Below are 11,945 nucleotides of genomic sequence, written 5' to 3' on the forward strand. Positions count from 1 at the left end.
CGCCAACGTGATTTGAAAACGCCCAATTTAGGTACAATAGTTGTAGACAATGGAACATTCTTTCGGGTGGAAGACGAGGATGGTCTGATGAGTTTGAAGCTACCTGTTATTTCAGAAGCCGCAGCAGAACAAAAATTATTTGTGGTAGGGGCGTGCGACGACTTAGTTTTGTGCTGCCCAAGCGAACTTGATCAACGTGATTATTACATTTGCAATCCATACACCAAGAAATGGGTTGCTCTTCCTCCCCCTCCTCGAATCCATAATTGGGTAAGCGTAGGGTTCATTTGTGATCCCTACTACAACTACAACTCATCTTCCACCTTCGATGATGAGTTTCCATTAATGCTGAATATAGGTGGAGGGTTGTGCGACTACGTCAAGAGTTCTATGTGGACATCTTCTTTTCTGAGACCGGTGAATGGAGGGAGTCCGCTAATGTGGTATGCGGCCTACGAAATTATTTTGATATCGTAACTGCTGGCGTTGCTTGCAATGGGAAGTTGTATTTTTCAGGTTCCGATCATGCATCCTCCTATATTCTGGAGTTGGATCCCTTCCAAGATATCAGTAATATCAGTACTACTAATGGCGATCATATTATTGTTGACAAATGTCGGTTCAGTCTGGCACCTCTAGATATGTCCCCTGAAGCACGGGGATTTTCCATTTCGATGCATCTGGTTCTTGGTGCATGTCGAGGGCATTTGCGGGTGAGAGAGTTTGTGCTTGGTAATCATTTGAGTGCCTGGGAGTTGGATGCAGGCGATGATAATTTGAAATGGCATTTGGTGGTCGACAAAGTTCCCTTTCTTCCAGATGGATTCTCCCAATTCCGACGATCCTTTGATGCCTCTGGATGAGTGGGCAAAAACTGTGATAGGTTTCCACCCGTGTATTGAGGATACCATCTACGTAGATGCTAGGCAAATTATCAGGTGCAACTTTGGTGAAAGAATTTTAGAGTTAGTTCCCGAGATTCCAAGTCGGAACATGCGTTGGAATCTCAATTACATCCACCCATTTGTGCTCCCATGTTGGCCCACACCCGTTCCTAGCCTCTAAACTATTCTACTATAGCGAAAAGTGTGTAGAGCTCTAGCTCTGACTCTAGCTTTGATGCATGACCACCTTCTTCCATTCTCTGGTTACTGGCTCCTTTGGCTTTGGCTTTGGCTTGTGTTTTCCCTTGATTGATGTGTTCGTATTGGTGCTTCGATTTTGGTGTAGCGGGTGATTATTGTGTGACTATCTTTGTATTTGTGCTGTTTTTTTTTTTTTGGTTGCCGATTTTTTTTTTTTGGTTTTTTTTTTTTTTTTTTTGTAGTTGTTTTTTGTGTTTTTTTTGTAGTATCTTGCATATTCATCCGACAATTTCCTTTAAATTGAATTCAATTTTGGACATCAATAATATGGTTGACAAAATTTCATTGGTGTTTATGATATTTGGTAGTCAAAGTCTTCCTATTCCAATTCGATATAGTTTTGGGATGATTTCGATTCTATAGGATTCTTTAGTTTGTCAAGATTTATTTGTTCTTCAGGTCATGAGTTCAAAGAAATTAAAAGACAAGAAATATATTGTAGGTATAATGTCAAATTTCGATAGAAAATAAAATAAAATATTAAGTATAGGGTAATGCTAGGCTTACCACATTTATATACCACCTCTCTAATAGAGGTGTAGCCCACCATATATTTATATGTAGTTTAGACTTATGATCAGTTTTTATGTAGTTTATTGATAAATGTTTTTAAAGAAGTTTTTCATTTTATTCTTTTCGGTTCAAACACAGAAGCAAATGGAAAACAAACAAGCTCTGGTTCGAACAAACAAGCAAATGGTAAACAAAAAGCATTAGCACAAAACCTAAACTCACCCGCCCTCCTTCCTCCTTATAAATAAAAAAAAAATTAATTAATTATGCTTATTTTTGCAGGGTTTCTCGGTTGGATTTGATCTTTGAGCCTTCGTTTTGTACTTTTTATTTTAGAAATTGGTTTGGCTGTTTCTTATGGCAGGGACAATGAATTTCAATTTGTGGGTTGTTTTGATATTTTGAGAAAGTTGAATTTTGGGTTTTTCTAGGACGTGGGTTGCCTCTTTGCTATGCCTTCCTCTCATCTGAATGCTGGGTATGCACGCATGGGCGACTCTGTGGGTGCAGAAGTGGTGTGGTTGCACAGGGCCCCCAATTTTATTTTATTTTTACATGGATGTTATATACACTTGAGTATGCAACATATTGACACAAGCGTGCATTTAGTTGAGCAATTTTCACAGGCAGGCAAAAATAGAGGCGCTCTGCCCGCAAACTTACATGGGAGCCAACAAACAAATCAGTTACAATATCAAAACTAAGAACTTGGTCAGTCTTTCTTTTCCATCACTTGCTTGCCCATCAATCAAACAGACCCCACAAAGTTTTAAAGTAAATAAATAATGAAAATTTCAATGAAAATTGAAATACCGATAATTCCAGAAGACTTTTGAAAGCATTATAAAATCATAAATTTCACCGCAATCGTAAGCACCAAAAATCCAAAAAAAGATGTACATGAATTTATTAAAGATGGAGATGATGATGGCGGTTATTCGTGCCAATTGGTAAATATTTCAAAAATGTTAATAATTGTTTTCCGGTCACGGTCAAGTTGTTCAAGGCATGAACAACGACAACGGTCATACTCATTTTGGAAATGAAATTGCAGATCGGAGAAACACAAAATAATATGCCCAATGCTGAATCTATATGGACAAAAAAATATTTTCTGAGATTTTTTTTAATTTTTCACATAAAACTTGTGACCAAATAAGCAAAAATGAAACAATGTTTTGTGTTACAGGAACAACATTAGTCAAACAATATGGGTAGAATATTTTCAGATGTATTTCATTCTCCGAAAAGAGGTATTTATAATACAAGGTTACAACCCCTAGTAGGGTTATACTAGGAAATAAGAAAAGTCCTAATTACATAATATCTATACAAAAAGGAAATAAATAAAATCCTAATAGAATAAGAAAGAAATATCCTAATATGACTAGGATATCTCGCCAACACTCCTCCTCAAGTTGGAGCAAAGACGTCACGTATGTCCAACTTGTCAAGCGAGTTGTGGAAGATACTAGTAGAAACAGCCTTCGTAAGGACATCTGCTAACTGATACTCAGAACTTATGAATGGGAAGGAAACAATCTCCGCATCCAACTTTTCTTTAATGAAATTTCGATCAACCTCCACATGCTTTGTACGATCATGTTGTACAGGGTTATGAGCAATTGCAATCGTAGCCTTATTATCGCAATATAAATCCATAGGTTTCTTAGGCCCAAAGCCAAGATCTCTCAATAATCTCCTCAACCACAATAACTCACACACATCATGGGCCATTCCACGATACTCGGCCTCAGCACTAGATTGAGACACCGCCTTTTGTTTCTTGATTCTCCAAGTAACAAGATTACCATCAACAAACGTAAAATATCCAGACGTAGAACGCCTATCAGTAGCTGAACCTGCCCAATCAGCATCTGTGTATCCTTCCACATCTATATGACCATACTTGAAAAACATTAACCACTTGCCAGGAGTTACTTTGAGATATCTCAAAATACGCATCACAGCTCCCATATGATCTTCACTAGGTGAGTGTATAAACTGACTTACTACACTTATTGCATACGCAATGTCAGGATGTGTATGAGCTAAATAAATTAATTTGTCCACAAGCCATTGATAGTGCTCCTTATCAGTAGAAACTTGATCAGGATATAACCCCAACTTGTGATTTTGTTCACTAAGAGTATCAATTAGTTTACAATCCAAAATTTCAGTTTCTGCAAGTAATCCAAAACATACTTCTTTTGAGACAAGAAAATACCATGCTTAAACCTGGCCACTTCAATCCCGAGAAAGTACTTCAAGTCACCTAATGATTTCATCTCAAATTCAAACGCCAGATATTTCTGGAGACTTTCTATTTCTGCCTGATCATCTCCAGTTACAATCATATTATCAATATAAATTATTAAAGCTGTCAATTTACCTTTGCGACGCTTCAGAAACAAAGTATGATCTGAATTACTTTGTACATACCGAGACTTCCTCATAGATGCAGCAAACCTCCCAAACCAAGCTCTTGGAGACTGCTTTAATCTATATAAGGCTTTTCGTAGTTTGCACACCATACCCTCCTTAGAGATTACAGGGATACCCGGCGGAGGATCCATGTATATTTCTTCCTTGAGGTCACCATGGAGGAATGCATTTTTGACATCAAATTGTAACAGAGGCCAATCATGATTAGCATCCAAGGACAAAAGTACGCATACAGTATTGAGCTTTGCTATTGGAGCAAAGGTCTTCGTGTAATCCACTTCATAGGTTTGAGTATAACCTTTTTGCTACCAATCTCGCTTTGTAACGGTCAATAGAACCATCAACCTTGTGCTTCAGAGTAAACACTCATATGCACCCAACTGCCTTTTTTCCTTTTGGTGAAGTGACTAGCTCCCAAGTGGCATTCTTGTTTAAGGCTTCCATCTCAACATGCATTGCATCTACATATTTTGGATTTGATAGTGCATTCTGCAACTTAGTTGGCACACATACACTAGATAATTGATAGAAATATGATGCATATGACTTAGACAGACGATGAGTTGACACATAATGGTTAATGGAATATTTAGATTTGGCATGTATATTAGGGGAATATTGCACTTTAGTTTTACCATGAATAGTGCATGGGGGTAATGGATAAGCAGACACATCATTAGAAAGTACCTCATCATCATCATGAGTTAATTGGGACAGTGGCAGGGCAGAGGGGGGTCTTATATCAATCTCATCTTCACAGGAGTCACCAATATCACTTTACATTCTTTTGGCGAAGGGCAAATCTCATCAAGGAATTCAACCGGCGACCGGTCGTCATCTTCTAGGCAACCGGTCGTCACCTTCTAGGCGACCAGTCGATTTTGCACAAATTGCTGGGCAACCGGTCGTTTCCACCTAGTCATCACACATCGTACTGTGCCTCGTCACCCTCTGCGCAACCGGTCAGTTTTTCACAGATTGCTTGGCAACCAGTCGCGTCCTCTAGGCGACCGGTCATTGGCACTCCGTCAAAGATTCTTTCATATGCCTCTGTACATCCAAGATTTTCACATGCATTTTTTCGTCCAAGATCTTCCATTCCAAAATTCTTCAATTCATTCTCCTTCTCCGCCTGAATTAGAGATGAGGAAGACACATAATAGGTACTTCTTTATGAAAGATGACATCCAAAGTAACATGTACCTTCTGTGAAGGAGGGTGGTAGCACTTGTAACCTTTCTGAGTGATAGAACTTTGTAGTGTAGGTGGCCTTGGGACCGTGCATACAAGCTTTGTAGTCAGCAAACCAATCGGGATAACTATGTTCCTTAAAACACTTCTTAGAGTAGTGATTCCCATTACAATGACGACATTTAGGAGGACCGTCAAGAGAGTTAGGTGTAGAGCCAGCAAGACGCGACCCAGCAGAAGGAGAATTTTCAGGATGAGAGGCTACCTGTCGCATTGTGCTGTGCGACCGGTCGTTAATGTTTTGGGTCGACTTTGAGGGCCATTGAACCTCCTCCAAGCATAGTAGACTGACGGGTGTCTTCCTCCATGACCATGACATAGACTTCGAGAAGGGGCGGGACAGGACTAAGAGCAAGGATACGGCTATGGACACCATCATATGGTGGATCAAGTCCTCCAAGAAAATCATAAACTCGATCGACTTCGAGTTCTTTCAGACGACGAGCCCCATCATCAGCACAACTATATTCATGTGGACTCAAACAATCAATCTTATACCATATAGCATGGAGTTTTTCATAGAACATTTTGACATATTCACCATTCTAACACTGATGGACTGCCGTCAGAGTTAAAATAGACGAGAACTATTCTGAGTCACATGATAGTTCTTTCGAGCGGCCTCCCATATATCATATGCAGTAGCACCATGTTCAAACAAGGCACGAACTGGCTTAGTCATGGAATTGAGAAGCCATGACTACACTAGGCAATTATCTTATTTCCATTCGGCATAGGTAGCAGAATCTGAAGACGGAGCAAGTTTCTTTCCATTGATCCAACTTGCCATACGATCACTAGTAATTGTAATACGCGCACCACGAGACCAAGAGGCATAATTGGAGCCATCGAATTTGTCATAAGTATCGGGGTAGAGTAATCAAGCGAGGGACGTTCCTCTTTTGTTGCAGAAGCACTAGCACTCACCACGATTTTGGAATCATCACCCATGATAGCAGCGAAAAAAACATAACACAAAGTAGATACGACAAACACAGCACATGCACGGACACAAGAACCCGAAAAGAAATTAGGGCACACAGTAGAACACGAGTGGGCACAACACACACAGAGGTTACCAGAAAGTCGGCTCTGATGCCAAGTCAAACAATATGGGTAGAATATTTTCAGATGTATTTCATTCTCCGAAAGGAAGTATTTATAATACAAGGTTACAAACCCTAGTAGGGTTATACTAGGAAATAAGAAAAGTCCTAATTACATAATATCTATACAAAAAGGAAATAAATAAAATCCTAATAGAATAAGAAAGAAATATCCTAATATGACTAGGATATCTCGCCAACAACATTAATATTCTAACACTCTTCTTATGGATATTAAACACAGGGTCCAACAACAACAAAAAACACGGGGTTTCTAGGTGGGTTGGGGTTGATGGTGGCGCACGGTCATGTCATTCAATGGTTATATTTTTACATTTGTACTCTTTTTGTGTTTTTTTTTTTTTTTTTTGGGAAGAGATGCTTTATTAAAAAATAATAAGCACCATAAGAGTGTACAAAGATAGCACTGAAACAACCAATATTATCCAAAACCCAAGCATGAGAGACATGAACAAAAGTGTGATCTTAAAAAAAGACTCGCGCCTGTTTATTAATATGGCCTTGCATTATTTAATATTTATTATGAAAACCTAAATTTTATAACATCTTAAGCCTAGTATGAGATTATTCCTTTTGGTGAAAGATGACACCATTCTTGTTTTCCAAGTGTAGAAACTTGGAATTGGTCTTAATCAAATCATCATTGTCATGCCACCTTAATAAGTGGTGTTGTGGTATCATTGGTGGAAATGAATGAGTTACATTTTCCTATTTGCCCTCCAAATCTCTCCGGCCTTGGGTTGATTATTTCGGAATGAAATAATTGGAGCCCTTGGGCCGGGCCGGATTCGAACGCATAACAAAGATGTTCTGCTTCTGGTGTGAGTGTCGTATGCGGGCGTACGAGCAAGGATAACCGTGCAATTGAGTTGTGGATGAATGTGCTTGTGAGATTTGACTCCTTTGCAAACAATTGCTGGTCGAGAGAAGAACAAGTCTCGATCGTCAAGTTCATGGCCTAAACTACATGGCCGTTGGATGAGTTAAGAGGGTTGGTATGGTGAATGGGTAGCCAACTTGGTAGCTTGGTGATGGTGGCACTGAGCTTAGTGACTGAGTGGTTTAAGACAACTTGGGAAATACGGGTATCCTAAGATATCTGTACGGACTAGATGGTACTCAAGAAAATGCTTCAGAAATGAGGCTATCCAAAGGATTTTCTTGTTGATATATTGATGAACAAAATAAAGTGGGGACTGCATGCCCACGAATCCCAAAACGGTTTCAGGGATTTTTTGCAATAGTTATCGATAGTTACTCCTACTCCTAAGAGATAAATTTGATTTGCTCATTAGAGGCTTTTGGGCAGTGGGAAGATCTTCTTCGGTCATGTCTTGTTCGACTACTCTTTTTTGCTCTGTCTGGTAACTCTTCCTCGAACCGAAATATGTCTTCGGTCACAAAGTTCCCTCGATCTCTAGCCCTTTCTATTTGGGCCATCACTGGCTACTTTTGAGCTTCATGCGTGCTCCTGCTTTTTTTTCCAAGAAACCCATTTTATATATATCCAGCTGGTGTGAAATTTTAGGTCTAAACAATTCCCTTTTGATATCATTTGTCAAAAGGGGATGAGTCACATTATTCCCTTAGTTTTCTATCTTATCTTTTGGTGGTCTTGAATAGTATATATATAAATTTATGTGGTTTCATCTGTAGCCTCTTCTATAAGTATCATCTTTCCTTGATATAGTGTCGAGCTACCTCAACATGTTTGGTGCATTCATGTTGAACTGGATTCTGTGCAATAGCTATTGCAGCCTTATTGTCACAAAAGAGATTCATTACAGATATAGTCTATACCCAAGTTCAGTAAGCAACCTCTTTAACCAAATGAGTTTGCAAATTCCTTTGGTCATACCTCTGAACTCGTCTTCTGCACTGGATAAGGTGACCATCTTTTGTTTCTTGCTCCTCCATGTAACCAAATTAAGTAACCGGATGTGGATTTCCAATCCGTTATACTTCCAGACCAATCTGCATCTGTGTAACCATCAATATTCATATGACCATGTTTTGAGAACATAAGTCCTTTTTAGGAAAAATTCAGTATTCGGGTCTAAGTTACCTGGTCATGTTGATAACGGGTTAACCCAATAAACTATCAGGTCGTGTCAGTGTCATTTGCGAATCACCCATTAACCCGTTAAGGGCATGGGTATTTTTGTAATTTTATATGAGTTTCTCTTTTAAAAAGTGAAAATATTTGAATCCAAGAAGGGGATTCGAATCCCTACCAACGCATTTTCAAAGAAACCACCTTTATCCACTTGGCTGTATGCAATTGTTTTGATGTTGTCTAATATAATATTAATGTGTGCAAATTATCACGGGATGACTTTTTCGGAGTCTTCCTTCCGTGCGGCCTTAGACTTGATCTTCTCTCGAACAAGCTAAGTCAGCCTCCTTCCTACAATACAAGATCGAACCAAGCAAAGAACAATCGCAAGAGCAAGAACACAGTAAGAACGCTTAAGAAAGGTTGGGAGAATATATGCTTGTATTGCTACTCAATGCTTTACAAGTTGTGAGGTGAGGATTCACAATGTGACATCCTCCTTATATACACTTTCTATCCCACCTACCACCATAATGGGTGGCTAAGATTCAATCTCACCTAACATGTTGGGTGGCTAAGATTCAATCTCACCTAACATGTTGGGTGGCTAAGATTCAATCTCACCTAACATGTTGGTGGCTAAGATTCAATCTCACCTAACACCATCCACCAACTATGTCACCTACCAACATCCACCTACTACGGTACAACGAATCTGGACATATGGGCTAAGAGGTCCAGCATGATCAATCCAACGGGTTGGGCCTTGAATTGGGCCTTGAACATGCGGGCCGTGACATTCTCCCCCACCTAATCGGTAACGTCCTCGTTGCCGCGGTAGATCCGTCTCGTTCGAATGCTTCGATGATGTCCTTGTACTTCCACAAGGACTCTTCTTTCTCCCAATTGCCTTCGGACTCTGGCAGGCCCTTCCATTTGACAAAGTATTCAAAGTACCTCGGTACACCCTTGCGTCGTACCTCTCGCTTGGCCATGACGCACTCAACCTCCTTGTCAAATGAAGTCACCATCAAAGGTGGAGCTCGTTGAGACTCTCCACGACTTGGCTCCTCGGGGTCGGCATGGTAGGGCTTGAGATTGCTCACGTGGAACACCGGATGAATCTTCAATCGAGGTGGTAGTTCCACACGGTAAGCCGCTCTTCCTACTGATCGGATGATAGGAAATGGACCCTCATATCTCCTCAACAACGCTTTGTGCAATCTTCTAGTGGACTTGTGTTGAGAAGGGTTGAGCTTCACAAAGACCAGATCACCTGGTTGGAACACAACGTCCCGCCGATGCTTGTCTGCCCATTTCTTCATCTTCCGAGTTGCCTTCTCCAATTGAGCCCGAGCCAGCTCATTAGTCACCTGCCACTCCTTGGCCGTTTTGTATGCAGCAGGACTACTCCCCGTGTAGCCTGACACCACTGTGTTCGGTGTTATAGGTTGTTGTCCTGTTGCCAACTCAAAAGGACTTGACCCTGTCGACTCCGACTGCTGCAAGTTGTACGAGAACTGAGCAACATCCAACAACTTTGCCCAATCTCGCTGGTTGGCACTCACATAGTGCCTCAAGTATAGCTCCAATAGCGCATTCACCCTCTCCGTCTGACCGTCTGTTTGTGGGTGAAAGCTGGTAGAGAAGTTCAACTGTGAGCCAAGTAGCCTGAAGAGCTCCGTCCAAAGTTTACCAGTGAAGCGAGTGTCACGATCACTGATAATACTCTTGGGGATCCCCCAATACTTCACCACATGCTTCAGAAACAAGCGTGCAGCTTCCTCCGCATTGCAATCTGCCGGTGCGGGGATGAAGGTAGCATACTTGGTGAATCTGTCGACTACCACCAAAATTGAGCCACACCCTTCCGACTTGGGTAGACTCACAATGAAGTCCATGGACAAACTCTCCCATGGTCTGGTTGGAACAAGAAGTGGCTCTAGCAACCCACCCGGTTGCTTCTGCAATGTCTTGTCTTGTTGGCATACAAGGCAAGTCCGCACGAACGAGTCTACATCTTCCCGCATCTGTGGCCAATAGTAAGCTTCACTCATCAAGGCTAATGTCCGATGAGTGCCCGGATGTCCTGCCCACTTCGAGTCATGACACTCCTTCAGTAGCTCTCGCCTCAGATTGTCCCACCTTGGAACATAGATCCTCTTCCCTGTTGCATAGAGAATCCCATCATCGAGCCAAAATCTTCTTGTCTTCCCATCTTTGACAAGCTCCAACAGACTTTTGGCTTGGGGATCATGCAACAAGCCTTCTCGTATCCTCTGCATGAGAGAACTCTGGGGTTGTGTGACAGCTGCTAGCACGGCCTTCCTGCTTAAGGCATCAGCAACGACATTTGTCTTCCCTTGCTTGTACTCTAGTTTGTAGTCGAACTCTGCCAAGAAGTCTTGCCACCTAGCCTGCTTGGGTGACAACTTCTGTTGGGACTGAAAGTAGCTTGTGGCAACATTGTCAGTCTTGACCACGAACTGAGAACCAAGTAAGTAGTGCCTCCAAGTCCGCAAGCAGTGCACTACGGCTGTCATCTCCTTCTCTTGAACGGTATACCTCCGCTCCGTGTCATTGAGCTTCCGACTCTCGAAAGCCAATGGGTGTCCATCCTGCATGAGTACACCACCAATAGCAAAATCTGATGCATCAGTGTGTACCTCAAAAGGTTTGCTAAGATCTGGAAGTCTCAGCACTGGTTCCTCCATAAGAGCCCTCTTCAACTCATTGAAGGCATGTTGGCATCGGGGTGTCCACTCCCACGTCTTGTTCTTCTTCAGCAAATCCGTCAAGGGGGCGGCTATGGCTGAATATCCCTTGATGAACCTGCGATAGTAGTTCACCAATCCAAGGAAAGACCGCAACTCAGGTACCTTGATTGGTGGTTCCCACTCTTGAATGGCTCGCACCTTGCCCTCCTCCATGAGCAATTGTCCTCCCCGTATCTTGTGACCAAGGAACTCGACCTCTTCTTGGACAAATGAGCACTTCTCCTTCTTCACATAGAGCTGGTTCTCCCTTAGAACTTGGAAGACCTTCTGCAAATGCTCAAGGTGTTCCTCCAGAGAATTGCTGTACACCACAATATCATCGATGTAAACCACAACAAACTTGTCCAAGAAAGGATGGAATACCTTGTTCATAAGAGTGCAAAATGTTGCAGGGGCATTAGTCAAGCCGAACGGCATGACAAGGAACTCGTAAGACCCATATCTTGTCACACATGCGGTCTTTGATTCATCTCCCGGTGCGATCCTCACTTGATAGTATCCTGAGCGCAAGTCCAACTTGGTGAAGTACTTCGCTCCTCCCAACTGATCAAACAAATCTGCAATCAAAGGGATTGGATACTTGTTTTTGATGGTCACCTTGTTTAGCGCCCTGTAGTCGATGCACAACCTC

This window comes from Prunus dulcis, unplaced genomic scaffold (assembly GCF_902201215.1).
Source record: "Prunus dulcis unplaced genomic scaffold, ALMONDv2, whole genome shotgun sequence".
Lineage (NCBI taxonomy): Eukaryota > Viridiplantae > Streptophyta > Magnoliopsida > Rosales > Rosaceae > Prunus > Prunus dulcis.